At 38.3% G+C, this 14,638-nt stretch overlaps 1 pseudogene; it reads right to left on the minus strand.

Moving 5' to 3' along the window:
- Window positions 1-340: 340 nt before the first annotated feature.
- Window positions 341-7,970, minus strand: LOC116332760 (annotated as a pseudogene).
- Between the last annotated feature and the right edge of the window lie 6,668 nt (window positions 7,971-14,638).

Consider the following 14,638-nt stretch of genomic DNA (forward strand, 5'->3'; position numbering starts at 1 on the left):
TGACTGCAGAACAAATCTAGCTCTGCATTCCCTCTGCTGGCCTTGATTTCACTCGCTCTGAGACATGGCTGATGATGAGGTCTCACTTGTTAGTGGACATTATGTCCAGCTGTTTACTTGCATGACATAAATTAAAGAATGAAAGATTTGCATTGGAATAGGGGAAACTTTGCTTTACTATGACTTTGAATTCAAGCTGCATATTTTCCTCAACCAAGTTTGAATAAAATGTGTTGAAAGACAAAACTGGCCAGGTGAGTTGGTCTTTTTAAATATTTTAAAATTAAATTATTTTTTTTCATGGTGACTCATTAGAAGGAATGATGGGTCCAAACTCATGTGTGTTTTTATTTGTTTAATATTTGATGCTTTCAAGCAAACAGCAACATTAAAATGAGAATACAAAAGCAATAATCTCTGGTCCTCCTACAAAGCTGACTTTGGACACATGCAGCATAAAATAAGGCACATTAGATAATAAAGTTGGACGATGCAAAGATTAATGTGGATGAAGGATGAAGTAAATCTGCTTCTGTGCATGAATCGTAAAGACGTTATTAGCTTAATAAAAACCTCAGAGGCCAAGGGCAGTTTTTTTGCACACTGCAACCCAACAATATATTTCTGGCTTCCACACACTCGGTCACAGATGGTGCTGGAAAAAAAGGAAACACAAAACAAAATAACCAATTAGCATTAATCTTAACGACTGTAGCAACTCAGTATAACCATCACAAACTGAATGCTTATTTTTGTGTTTGCTACCTTTTTGCGCACTGAGCCATGATACAGCCTTTGCAGCCAGAAGCTCCCACTCGTCCTTTGCATCCATCTTGAAACCATGAAGCCAGATCAGAGCCAGAATGGTGGCCCACACTTCACTGCTGGCCTAGTGTATAGAATCAGCAGTCATGTAGTTAAATATTAAATTAAGTGAGGCAGCATGCAGATGTTCGTTAACATGAGTGTGTCATTTTGAAAATTCACTTTTGAAACCATTTTAATGAATACGTTACAAACACCCACTATTACTGTGTCTCATTATTCTTACCCACCTTTTCAGGCTTTGACTTTTCCACCTCCTCGTTGGTCTTTCCCAGTGCAGCAGCCAGAGCTGCATCAAGCAGCCAGCAGCCAGACGCCTTCTGGAGGGAGACTAACTGCAGCAAAGGGTCTCTGGGTGGCTTCTTAGCATGCGGAAATTCTTCATTCAGCAGTTGTGAAGAGGAAATTTGAAAATCAAAGTACAATCATAACATTTTTTATGCTGACAACTCTCCTGCTATGAGTTTAATTTATTTAGTAAAATCGTCTTAAATGAACAAAATATTAAGCTATTAATGAGTTATTAAGAAAATAGTTCTAATGACTTGGTTAGTATCCATGTGTTGCAATTAAAAGAGTAACACTTAACAAAAGAGCAGCTTTTACAACTAGATGTATTTCATAATTTTATGGATATTTGATGATGATTTCTTTACTCGAAGCTGCCATGTGATGCCAAATGTTATTACTGTAAGTTGATACTGTACTACTGAATTATTTAGATTGCATTCCTAGAAGATTCATCCAGAATCTAATTTAAAATCCTGCTCCTCACATACAAGGTGTTGAATAATCGAGCTCCACCTTATCTTAAAGACTTTATAGCATCGTGTCAGCCGCTCTCTGACTGAGCTGTACTTGTGTTTAACTCCTGTGGAACCAGCTCCCAGTTTGGATTTGGGTGACAGACACCCTTTGTACTTTTAAGACTATGTTTAAAACTTCCCTTTTTGATAAAGCATATAGTTAGGGCTGGATCAGGTGACCCTTATTCCTTCCTTAGTTATGCTGCAATATGTCTAGACTGCTGCGAGATTCCTATGATGCATTGAGTATTTCTTCTTCAGTCACCTTCTTCACTCCCTATGTGTTTATACACCTCTCTGCATTGAATTATTCTTCCTCTCTGGCTCTCTTCCACAGTGTGTCTCTGTCCTGTCTTCCTGCCCTCATCCCAACCCCTCGCAGCAGATGGCCCCGCCCCTCCCTGAGCTTGGTTCTGCTGGAGATTTCTTCCTGCTAAAAGGGAGTTTTTCTTCCCACAGTCATCAAAGCGCTTGCTCATAGGAGGTCATATGATTGTTGGATTTCTCTCTTTTTTGTATTACTGTATACAAAAGATATACAAAAAAAACAAAAATCTGTCAAAACATGTTTTACTACAACTTTGGTGAGCGACGAAGCGGCACGGCTTGATGGATTGTTGGAGTATTACGGCTACCGTAGGCAGGAGCCTCGTGGAGTAATCTGGGTCCAAAACTTCATCAGCTTCAGGTCCAAAAGTCAAACACTGCGGGATCACTGAGAGCTAAAAACTGTCTGAAGGCTTTCATCTGTAATAAAATGATCAGCGTTGCTGCTTTACCAGATGTAACAATTAAGTTTAACATCCAGGCATCCATGAAAACAGAATTTATGAAATTTAACTGAGTTATCAGTTAGCAAGAAGTTAGCTCCACCTAAAGATGATATACCATTTTCTGACAGATTTCTGAAACATTCAAACGTACAGCTCTGCTGTCACTTCCAACATAAATGAAGACAGAAAACTAAACAGCAGTGACGTTTGAAGGGTTACTGAAGTTGGACTAGCTGGTATATAATGATGTGCTAAGTGATCACTAGTGACACAGCTATGTTAGTATAATATAAACACAGAATTACTTAATGCGTCTTATAATCCGGTTCGCCTTATAGTCCAAAAAAAATACGTTACTTTCAAGCTCCCAGGCCTCTGGTAGAGGACGCGAGCTTGAAGGACAGACTGCCCGCAGGGGCAAGAGGTGAATTTTTTGTATATTTTGTGTCTGAGCATGTGTGCATGTGTACTTTTACTGAGTTTGTAATGGTAACACAACTCGTACTCACTGCTGTAGGCTTCGAGACAGCAGCAACCTCTTTAAGTATGCTGCAATAGGTCTAGACTGCTGAGGGATTCCCATGATACTTCTTCAGCCACCTTTTTCACGTCCTATGTGTTTATACACCTCTCTGCGTTTAATTATTCTTCAAGCACCTTGAGGCGACTGCTGTTGTGATTTGGCGCTATATAAATAAAATTGATTTGAATTGAATTGAATCTCTGGCTCTCTTCCACGGCATATCTTGGTCCTGTCTTCCTACCCTCATCCCAACCCCTCGCAGCAGATGGATGTTTTTCCCTGAGCTTGGTTCTGCTGGAAATTTCTTCCTATTAAAAGGAGTTTTCCTTCCCACAGTCACCAAAACGCTTCCTCATAGGGGGTCATATGATTGTCGGACGTCTCTCACTTTTTTTGTATTATTGTATACAAAAGGTATTTAAAAAGTCCATTGAAGTGGTCTCTAATTAATTTGTCCTTATAACTAATTATTCTTTTTCTCACGCACGCACACACACACACGCACACACACACACACACCTGTGTTTGTAGAAGTACTCACACTGTGTTTGCAAAGGTAACAAACCTTGTAACTCACCGGACGAAAAAGAGGAACTATAACAGCAAGGGGTAGCAGCACATCTCATTAGACCAGCCACTGATAAGATAAGATAAGATAAGATAAGATAAGATAAGAATGCCCCAAGAACAATATGAAGTAGATAGGATTGCTAATTATTCTTGTTACTTGGAATATCTCGGTGGAGAACAGGTCCTTGAATCTCCTTGTTGTTGTCTGTATTGACAACAATGAAAGCAGTGAAAGAACTGCTCACTCCCGATTGGACACTCAGCTGCACCACCTTCTTTTTTACTTCTTCTTTTTCCTCATTGTTTTCTGCTTCCATCTCTAGCAAGCAAATAAGAGTCCGAGCAGCTAACCTGTGGACTATTAAGCTACAGACAAGAGAAAATATTGGTATGGTGACATGGTCACAATTACCATGTTTTAGATCATACAGACATACAAAGTAAACTTTTGTAAAGTATATATGTAATTGTACCAGTGGATTAACAGCTCATTTACCCAGAGTCCTCTGCAGAGACTGAAGTGCAGCTGATTCTCAGAGCGATGACCTGCCAGGCTGTACTTCAGCGTCACACAGCCCTCTGCTGCCTCTGAGCTCTGACACAGAATTACAGTGTCAAACCATTTTCTCCTTTTCTAAACATGACAAGCATAAACACAGAGATCTACACTGTGAGAAGATGCTGCTCCTACCTGTCCAGTGAGCTGGGCATAAATTAGTGACCTTTGACCCTGGAAAAATGATGTGATTGGTGGAGAGAGGACAGTGATAGTGGATCCCTTTGGTAAATCCCATGTAACAGAAACATCTTCCACTGCTGGTTGCAGAGAAAAATGCAGCGACTGCATCACCTGATGAGTACAAAAACTGAAATCATATATTCTATCCATTTTTTTTCAAAAACACAAATCATTTTTTGCTGTAATTCTTATGACTTATTGTCTTACTTTTGGTTGCATCCTGTCAGTCCCTGTGATGAACTGAGCGTGACCTCCTCCTTCCTTGGCCATCCTGTTGATGAGATCAGAGCTGTGTTTTAACCAGTAAAAAAAAAGAAAAGAAGAAGCTTTAAGCAAGAGTGAGAGGAACAGTAGGAGTCACTCAACAGATCAACTCGTGTGTATTAGCAGATTATATGAGACTGATACAGGGCTTGGTTCATGGTCAACTTACATGTTGGAGTAATGAATGAGAAAAAAGGAAGGACTAAGGATGACATCATTAAGGCAATCTGTGTGTGTGTGTGTGTGTGTGTGTGTGTGTTACCTGTCTAGGCTGATTTTGAATGCAGGGTTGGCTGTAAATATGTTTGAGGGGCTCCAGGATCTCTGTTCCTCCATGATCAGCCTCCATCTGCTCAACTTTCTTCAGAGCCTCCTCCATGGTCTTCTCACCATACTCTACACTCTTACTGCCATGAGAAACACACAAGTGAGATCAAACATAAGCTGGAGTTTTGCAGAATCATCCAAAGGCAACATGTTGTCTAACAGCAGGGAAGATATCTTATCAGACATTTACAGTAATATCACTGATCATATGAATACAACTCATGGGAAGATTTGTTCATAACTAGACCCAAAACTGTAAATGCTGAAATAGCAGCCCATTGGTAAGCTATTCAACAGGAGCAGCAGAGTATCCTGAAGGAAAGAGAGAAAGATGGTGAGGCCACTGTGTGAGAGGAACAATTTGAGGAAAGATTTGAGGAAATATTTCATAACTATAACACCACATCATAAATACCCTGGCACTACTGATCCGAGTTTCCTGCTGCTCAGTGTCATTCGTAGGACAGTCCATACTTCCCGATCGATCCACTAAGAACACAAACTCTCCACATGAAGCCATTGAAGACATCACAGACTGGGGGAACTCAGGGTACAGACTCACCATCACCACTGGATCACCCATCAGAGAGCCTGAAACACATGAAAAGAACAGAAAAATGCCAAGTTTACATTTTATAATAGCTCCAACACAATTAAATTTTAGGTTAAAGAACAGGGATCAATAATTTTTATTTGCAAACTAATGACTTCACATATTTTCACTCACCCGGCTCAGCAGAGGCCTGTCCTGCCTCCACCACAGCAGTGGGCTGGTGGGCGTCTTTGTAATAAATCAGCAGTTCAACATCTCTGTCAAACTTGTGTCCTGCAGCCAGCTTGACCTGCACACCACAAACACATTCATATTTATTCCTCAGTAATAAGTAACAACCACACACAGCAGACACATCAGCACTCTACCTACCGTGGCCTGGGTTTGATCAGTGTTGAGGTACTGCAGAGGGTCCAGGGAACAGTTGGACTCTACTTTAGAGACTGGACGAGGAGAGGACACTCGGGCAGAAAAAGACAGACTGTAGGGCACCAGAGAGGCTGGAACAGAAGTCACCTGGACACCTGCACCTTCACTACCTGCACACAACATCAGGTTCGAAATGCTGTAATTAATGAGGCATGATACACTCAAATCATTTGGTCTGTAAAGAGTCTCTGGTCCACATGATGGTACAGATAAAATTAGGAAAATAAGCATCAAAACAAAACTACTTTACAGCTGTTTTAATTCTAAACAATGAAAAAAGTGACAGAAAACAAGAATAATTTGACTTTTATGACCTACGGATGGAATAATGAACCATATCGGTATGATGAGGAAAACCAAACCAGTTCTTGCCTATTCCTTCTTCAGAAAAAACAAAAAATCTTTTAGGGAAAATTTTATGTCAGCGAGAATTAATAAGTGTTAAGTATATAAACCTCTTTATGAACTTTTGGCAAAATAAGAGAAACTTGTTAAGGTTCATTTTGAGAGAGAGAGATGTGGGATCGAATAACACACTGACCCAGTCAGGTGGAGTCAACGAAGATTTTAATGAAACACGCAGCGTGGGAGCTGAACACTGTACGCCGACAGTATCAGATCTCATCGCCCAGACTTCAAACTACAGTTTTATATGCATCAGAGTATATTTACATGAGACAGGACTTTCAAAGTAAAACAGGAAACATAACACAGAGACGCGAATTTGACAAAGGGATACAGCTGACAGGGGAAACAGAGTAACAAGAGAACACAGAGACATAAACCATAACACAGAACTCTAACAAAGAAACCACAGACTAGAAATGATAAATAATATAATAAACTCAAAACCCTGGGTCAACGACCCAGGCATCCTAACAAAAAGAAGCCACACTTGTTCAGTCTTATTCCAATACCTTGAAATCTAACATTTGATATGCTAGCTGAGGCCTGTAGAGTCTGAGATACAGCATTCGGGCTTTTTGCAATTTCTCTGACGATGCACTAAAGCTTTTCACTGGACTGAAACATTTCTTTTTCACAGCATATTATATTTGACAATCACAATGTGATGAGAAGTGAATCCTTTTTCTTCCAGAAAATCAAGTTGAAACTTGACCTAATTATCTTCCAGATCTTTCTCACTGTATGCGTTTTCCTGTATGTGGCAACAGTTGCATATCTGGTTCTGTGTTCACGCCTTACAGTAACTGGCAAAATTGGAAGACACTTTTCTTTTTTTTTACATTTTGTGTTCTGCCAGAGGTGTGGAGGTTGGAAGGTGGTTCAAGACTTTCACTGATATAGTTGAAGCGTTTCTGGTCCAAGTATTCTGAAGTTGGAGGGTTGAGCACAGCAGGCAGACAGAACCTCAGACCATCATCAGCCTGCACAGCCAGCTCAGTGACATACTCCAACCTGATGGAGGCGCTCTCTCCTGGAGGCAGACTGCCCACATGCAGAGAGAATATAACATCTGGACTCTCATCACTCTCCTCCAATAGGAAGGCCTGCTGACCGGAGCTCAGAGCATCATCATACTCCTGACGAGCCTGAAGCACAGCTGACACATGTCAGTGACGTTCACTGTGTTTATTTTGAAGCTCACTTATAATCAGGTTATATTTACTGTCCAGCTCACCTCCTGTTTCTCCTTCAGCTCAGCTACAATCTGTGTCTGTCCAACCTGAGCACTGAAATGACAGACAGCAGCATCTCCAGGCAGAGGGAAGACAAAAACAGCCTCTAATAGTTTGTCCTCCTTGTTCTCGTAGTTCAGAGTGGAGACCACTGTAGCCACATGGTCCCTCACCTCCAGCTCCACCTCAATGCTCTTCAGAGGAACTGACAGAGATATAGAATCAAAACATCCAAACTTACAGATGGTACATTATGAATGAATTACGAAAGGGGTAGGATCTAAATCAATACTTCTTCCACTTTTTTCCTACTTTTCTAATTTTTCGTTTTCTGATGCACCAAATCTGAATCCACCTTCATGCCATCAGAGATGCAGGAGCGGATGTTTTTTTTTTTTTTTACCTGGGTCCTTCTGGGCAGTTAGCAGACCGCAGAATCCCGTATTTGTACCTATATACAGACAAATGATAGATTTTTGTTTACTGGTACTGATACATTTACACATTAATGTCATACAAAGGCAAACTAAGAGAATGAATACAGAAAGTGAATATGACACGGCTAAGGATGCAATCTCAGGTCTTTTTACAAAACACCTGAACTAAAGTTTGTGATATAACCTACAGAAGCGCAGGAAGTTATTTTAAAAAACACCTATTGCATTAGTTAGATTAAGATATCTTTCTTTCTCTTTTCAACCGTGCACTTTGTAGACAGTCCCTGCACAATCCCCTCTGAGTCACAGTCTATAAATAAATAAAAACTTGTATTTATCTAGTTCAAAGAGTAGCACGATTTCTTCCATTTTATGGTTGGAAAATATATATCTTGATTATTCTTATTTTTTTTAAATTTTACTTGGTATCAGAATTTTGGTTAAATTCAATAACTGGCCAAAATATTCTCAGTAGGTTTTAAAAGCTCAGGTTTTAAAATTAAAAAAAGCAACAAAATATCAAGGGTAGGATTTATGAGTGGTTCAATATTCCAGCTTCTGCCTTCCGTATGGAAGACAGAAGCTGGAATATTGAACCACTAGAATATTCTACAATCAATTAAATGAAAGGTAGTAATACTATCCCATAATTCATTAAAATGATCAAAATGACTGAAAAGTGACCAAGATTACAAATCAAAGTCAAGACAAGAAAGTGTTGAAACTTCTGAAGACTATCACATTTTTTTTTTTTAAAAAGTTAGACTAACGTCAGGGAAGTAACAAAATACTACCTGTCATTAATAAAATCTATGGAAAATAGCAAAAACTAAGACAGAAACTCAAAGAAACACACAATCCAAAAACAAAAGAGTTCTAACTAAAATCTTATTCCAGCTGCTCCCTTTCCTTAAGGGCTTATTCTGCAAATGTCCTTCCTGATGAAACCCGAATGCAGAATTTATGTCTGTCTGGAATTAAACAAGCAACCACTTTCTCGCTGAGAATATGTGTTAACCACTAAACCCATGGAGGAACTTCAAAAGTGCCAATTTATTGGTTAAAAAAATGACTAATTGAAAAATTGGCTTTAAAGAAGACGGACTTTTCTCCAATTTTTCAAAGTGGCTTTAAGCAATAGTTTTCCAGAATGCTTGTAGAAATAAATCCTAGTACCCGACCATTTTCCCAGGAATGCTATTTGCTTGTTGGTTAGTCAAGCCAGGCGGAGAACTATTCCTGAATTTTAAATAAAGAAAGAAATTACAAGAAAGCTTCTAAGGGAGTTCAGGCTCCACTGAAGAATAAAGGTGGCACAAACTCTGTTTTGTTTTATACACTATTATTCAGTTTATGTTTGCACATGCTCCAGTAAAACTACTCACCTTTACTGATCTCACAGGAATCTGAAAAATTTTATTCGCGAAGGTATAAAACTGTGTGACACAAGACAAAGTTATAATCATGATTTAAAAACAGTGTCTTTGAAGTGGATTTACAGACAAGCTGAAGCAAAAAAAAATCTTAATTCAATCATAAAGCCAAAACAATTTTGTAAAAGAGAGTTAAAATCAGGAAAAGAGAGTTAAAATCAGGAAAAAGATGCAAAATGTAAATAAATCCCTGAATATCATTTTTTGCATTATCCAAATCATGAAACTTATTCATTCCAGTATATCCTTATTTGATGTCTGCAGTACCTCAAATGTTTTATCCGTTTTCCAAATAATTCACCGAAAGAAACCATTTGAACTTTTTTATAGTATATCGTCAAATTTTCACACTTACAAATGTAACTAATGCGTCTGAAATGGAGACGCAGCAGTGTAAAGCCTTTGATTCTATTTTACTTCTCCACAAAATCATTGCTCAGAATTTCCTGCAACCACCAGGTGGTGGTGAAGAGTCTTTTTCTCTCACATACACACAGTAGCTAAAATAAGTATTAAACATGTCACCAATTTTCTAAGTTAATGTATTTCTAAAGGTGTTACTGACATGAAGCTCTAACCAGAAATCATTAATAACTCATCAAATCCAAAAATACTAAGAAATCAAGACGAACATGTCCATAAATTATGTGTAAAAATGAGAAATGACACAGGGGGAAAACGCATGAAGAAAGGGAAGTGCAAAAGGGCATGGAAAGAAGAATATCTATCAGTATTTTTAAAGCAGTTCTGACACTTAGTGCAAATTAATATCAGTTGCTTCAGTCCCAACTGATGGCCTCTGAAAAGGTGTCTCATTACCAATGTGTCACACAAGAAACATCTCGTGATGGGTAAAACAAATGAGCTCTCACAAGACCTCGGCAACCTTGTAGGCCGTGTCAGTGCTTCAAGGATGAGCAGGTTACACATCTGATTCTCATATGTTAAACGATAAAATATGTGAATATATTAGAAATAATACTGCTCTGCTTGTTGGATTCATTTACAACACTTGTTTACTTTCCATCAAATCTTTATTTACGGCTGTGCTCTGTTGCTACTCATGTTTTAAATCTCTTCTTACATCTTAAGATCTGGGCAATTTTTGAGGGTCATCTCCTGTGAGAGTGGTCAATGTTTCTGATGGAGATTTGTCTCTTGTAGGATGTTTTTAAGGATTTTCTTGTGTCTTACTGCCTTTTTCCACTTACAGCACACACAATTAATCACCCTATAATTTACGTAATAATTCTGTATGAATAACAGTCTTTTCTGCTATAATCATTTGAATTTACAATCTACAACTGTATATTAATCACCAAAAACATACCGTACTTCTAACTGTACCAAAAAGTCAAAACATTGTTAGAATTATTGTGAAAACTACGGTAAAAAAAAAAAAAATTAAGAAGCTCAAGCTGCTTAATAAAACAGTATATCTTAGTAGTAAATATGGTCAGTTACTGCAAATAAAAAATATGTATATACTTTTTAGCTACAGTCTCTCCTAGTATAAAACACAAGTATTCACAATGAAAACTAAAATTCTGGCATAATTAATGGCAAAAGGACATCTGCTACAGTGGCCCCTAGAGACAAAGCACATGCAAACTCCAAAGCACGTACAAACTCCAAAACACGTACAAATTCCGAAGCACGTACAAATTCTGAAGCACGTACAAATTGCAAAGCACGTACAAACTCAAAAACAAAACTCCGAAGCACGTATAAATTCCGAAGCACGTACAAATTCTGAAGCACGTACAAACTGCAAAGCACGTACAAACTCCAAAACACGTACAAATTCCGAAGCACGTACAAATTCTGAAGCACATACAAACCGCAAAGCACGTACAAACTCCAAAACACTTACAAATTCCGAAGCACGTACAAATTCTGAAGCACGTACAAATTGCAAAGCACGTACAAACTCAAAAACAAAACTCCAAGCGCGTATAAATTCGAAGCACGTACAAATTCTGAAGCACATTACAAATTGCAAAGCACGTACAAACTCCAAAACACGTACAAACTCAAAAACAAAACTCCGAAGCACGTATAAATTCCGAAGCACGTACAAATTCTGAAGCACGTACAAATTGCAAAGCACGTACAAACTCCAAAACACGTACAAATTCCGAAGCATGTACAAATTATGAAGCACGTACAAACTGCAAAGCACGTACAAATTCTAAAGCACGTACTTTGCAGTTTGGATGTGTTTTTGAGTTTGTACGTGCTTTGGAGTTTGGAGAAGCACGTACAAACTCAAAAACACGTACAAATTCTGAAGCACGTACAAACTGCAAAGCACGTACAAACTCCAAAACACGTACAAATTCTGAAGCACGTACAAACTCCAAAACACGTACAAATTCCGAAGCACGTACAAATTCTGAAGCACGTACAAACTGCAAAGCATGCACAAACTCCAAAACACGTACAAACTCCGAAGCACGTATAAATTCCAAAGCACGTACAAACTCCAAAGCACGTACAAATTCCGAAGCACGTACAAATTCTGAAGCACGTACAAACTGCAAAGCACGTACAAACTCCAAAACACGTACAAATTCCGAAGCATGTACAAATTATGAAGCACGTACAAACTGCAAAGCACGCATACAAATTCTAAAGCACGTACTTTGCAGTTTGGATGTAATTTTGAGTTTGTACGTGCTTTGGAGTTTGGAGAAGCACGTACAAACTCAAAAACACGTACAAATTCTGAAGCACGTACAAACTGCAAAGCACGTACAAACTCCAAAACACGTACAAATTCCAAAGCACGTACAAATTCTGAAGCACGTACAAACTGCAAAGCATGTACAAACTCCAAAACACGTACAAATTCCGAAGCACGTACAAATTCTGAAGCACGTACAAACTGCAAAGCACGTACAAACTCCAAAACACGTACAAATTCTGAAGCACGTACAAACTCCAAAACACGTACAAATTCAAGCACGTACAAATTCTGAAGCACGCATAAACTGCAAAGCATGCACAAACTCCAAAACACGTTACAAACTCCAAGCACGTATAAATTCAAGCACGTATAAATTGCAAACCACGTACAAACTCAAAAACACGTACAAACTCCGAAGCACGTACAAATTCTGAAGCACGTACAAATTGCAAAGCACGTACAAACTCAAAAATTTAACTCGAAGCACGTATATAAATTCAAGCACGTACAAACTCCAAAACACATTACAAATTCAAGACGTACAAATTCAAATTCAAACTGAAGCACGTTACAAACTGCAAAAGCACGTACAAACTCCAAAGCACGTACAAACTCCAAAACACGTACAAATTCCGAAGCACGTATAAATTCCGAAGCACGTACAAATTGCAAAGCACGTACAAACTCCAAAACACGTACAAACTCCGAAGCACGTACAAATTCTGAAGCACGTACAAATTGCAAAGCACGTACAAACTCAAAAACAAAACTCCGAAGCACGTATAAATTCCGAAGCACGTACAAATTCTGAAGCACGTACAAACTGCAAAGCACGTACAAACTCCAAAACACGTACAAATTCCGAAGCACGTACAAATTCTGAAGCACGTACAAACTGCAAAGCACGTACAAACTCCAAAGCACATACAAATTCTGAAGCACGTACAGACTCCAAAACACGTACAAATTCCAAAGCACGTACTTTGCAGTTTGTACGTATTTTGGAGTTAGTACATGCTTTGGTGTTTGTAGATGTTTTGGAGTTTGTACGTGTGTTTTGGAGTTTGTACGTGCTTTGGAATTTGTTCGTGCTTTCTGGAGTTTGTATGTGCTTTGTCTGTAGGGGCCACCATAAATCTTCAATTGTAGAACCAATTACACTAAAAATACCATAATTAGTAGTTTCACAGTGACGTACATTTACATTTATAGCTTAAAACTGTGTATCAATAACCGAAACATATCATTTTTACAGCTCTAAGATGTACATTTCTACAGATGAAAAATTATCTTTATCTATCCTCATCCTGTCACCAATAAACTTTGTGTAATATAACGATTAGTAACAGAAATGTATAAGAGGTTTCAAAATTAATAATTGTTTTGGAAAAATCTTTTGCCAATGCTCTCTGTATTTTGATATATTGTTGATGAGAATATTCACACCATTTGATGTGGTATGGGTATTTTATATATTTTTGTGATATAAGTCAATGGAGTGTTTTTTAACACAATTCAGAAAACAACGTTCAGATTTAGAATCTCAGGAATACATCAGTTAACTTGGTTTGATCATTGAACATAATTTTCTTAATAGTTCATTGCTTACTCCTCTCTTCCACCATTCATGTCCATCTGTTTATGACCACCGTGTACCCATCTTCTGATGACTACTTTCAGCAGGATGTTGCACCATATCACAAAACTGTGATCATGTCAAACTGAGTTCTTAAACATCACAATGAGTTCACTAAACTCCATCAGCCTCCACATTCACCAGATCCCAAACCAAGGGCACCTTTAGGATGTGGTGGAACAGGAGATTTAAATCATGGATTTGCCACTGTTCAATCTGTGGCAACTGCTTCTTTAGAGTATACTTTAAAGATAATTAAATGTAATTATAATTACATTTACAGAGATACAGTACATTTCAGTAGTAATAATAATGGTCCATAGTGCATTAACTTGTTAACGTTGCATCAAGTCAGTGGTGGGCTTAACTGCAAGGAATAGATTAATAACAAAATAACGATCCTTGTTTTAGAAAAAGTAAGTGACTGAAAAGTATTTTAGTGTGATACCACCTGCTAAACTTAATTATAAAAATGAAATAAATACCATAAAAATAACGAAATAATGTTAACAACATAATGGGTTTAGTTTGTAAGGTCAAGAGCAAAGCTAACAATCACTGTCTTTGAAAAGTCACATTTATATGTACATTTTGGAAACAATGTCACGTGACTGAACCGTTACATCTATTAGAAAAAAAAAAAAACAAACTCAGATGAGGAGGGTTGTTGTCAGACAGATAACTGTGTCTGACTGTGAGTTACTGCAACAGCAGAGGGCAGCAATACTACTTGGAAGCGTGTAATCTGCCAAACCAACAAAGAAGAAGATAGCGCCACTTCTAACCTTCCAGACTGGATTCAGCTCAGCAAGAGAGCGCCAAGAGCAACCGTCGCAGAACTGGCAACTTTCTATTTCATTGTAAGTGTACCATTAAACATGAAATTCAACTTTAACCATAGTTCGCATGGCCAGTCTTCTTGTTGCGTCGAAAGCATTCCTCAGTCACAGGCTTTGCCATATTTACTTTTCTGGAAAGTTCGTGCTAATGCAGC

This window comes from Oreochromis aureus, linkage group 14, assembly GCF_013358895.1.
Source record: "Oreochromis aureus strain Israel breed Guangdong linkage group 14, ZZ_aureus, whole genome shotgun sequence".
In the NCBI taxonomy this organism is placed as follows: domain Eukaryota; kingdom Metazoa; phylum Chordata; class Actinopteri; order Cichliformes; family Cichlidae; genus Oreochromis; species Oreochromis aureus.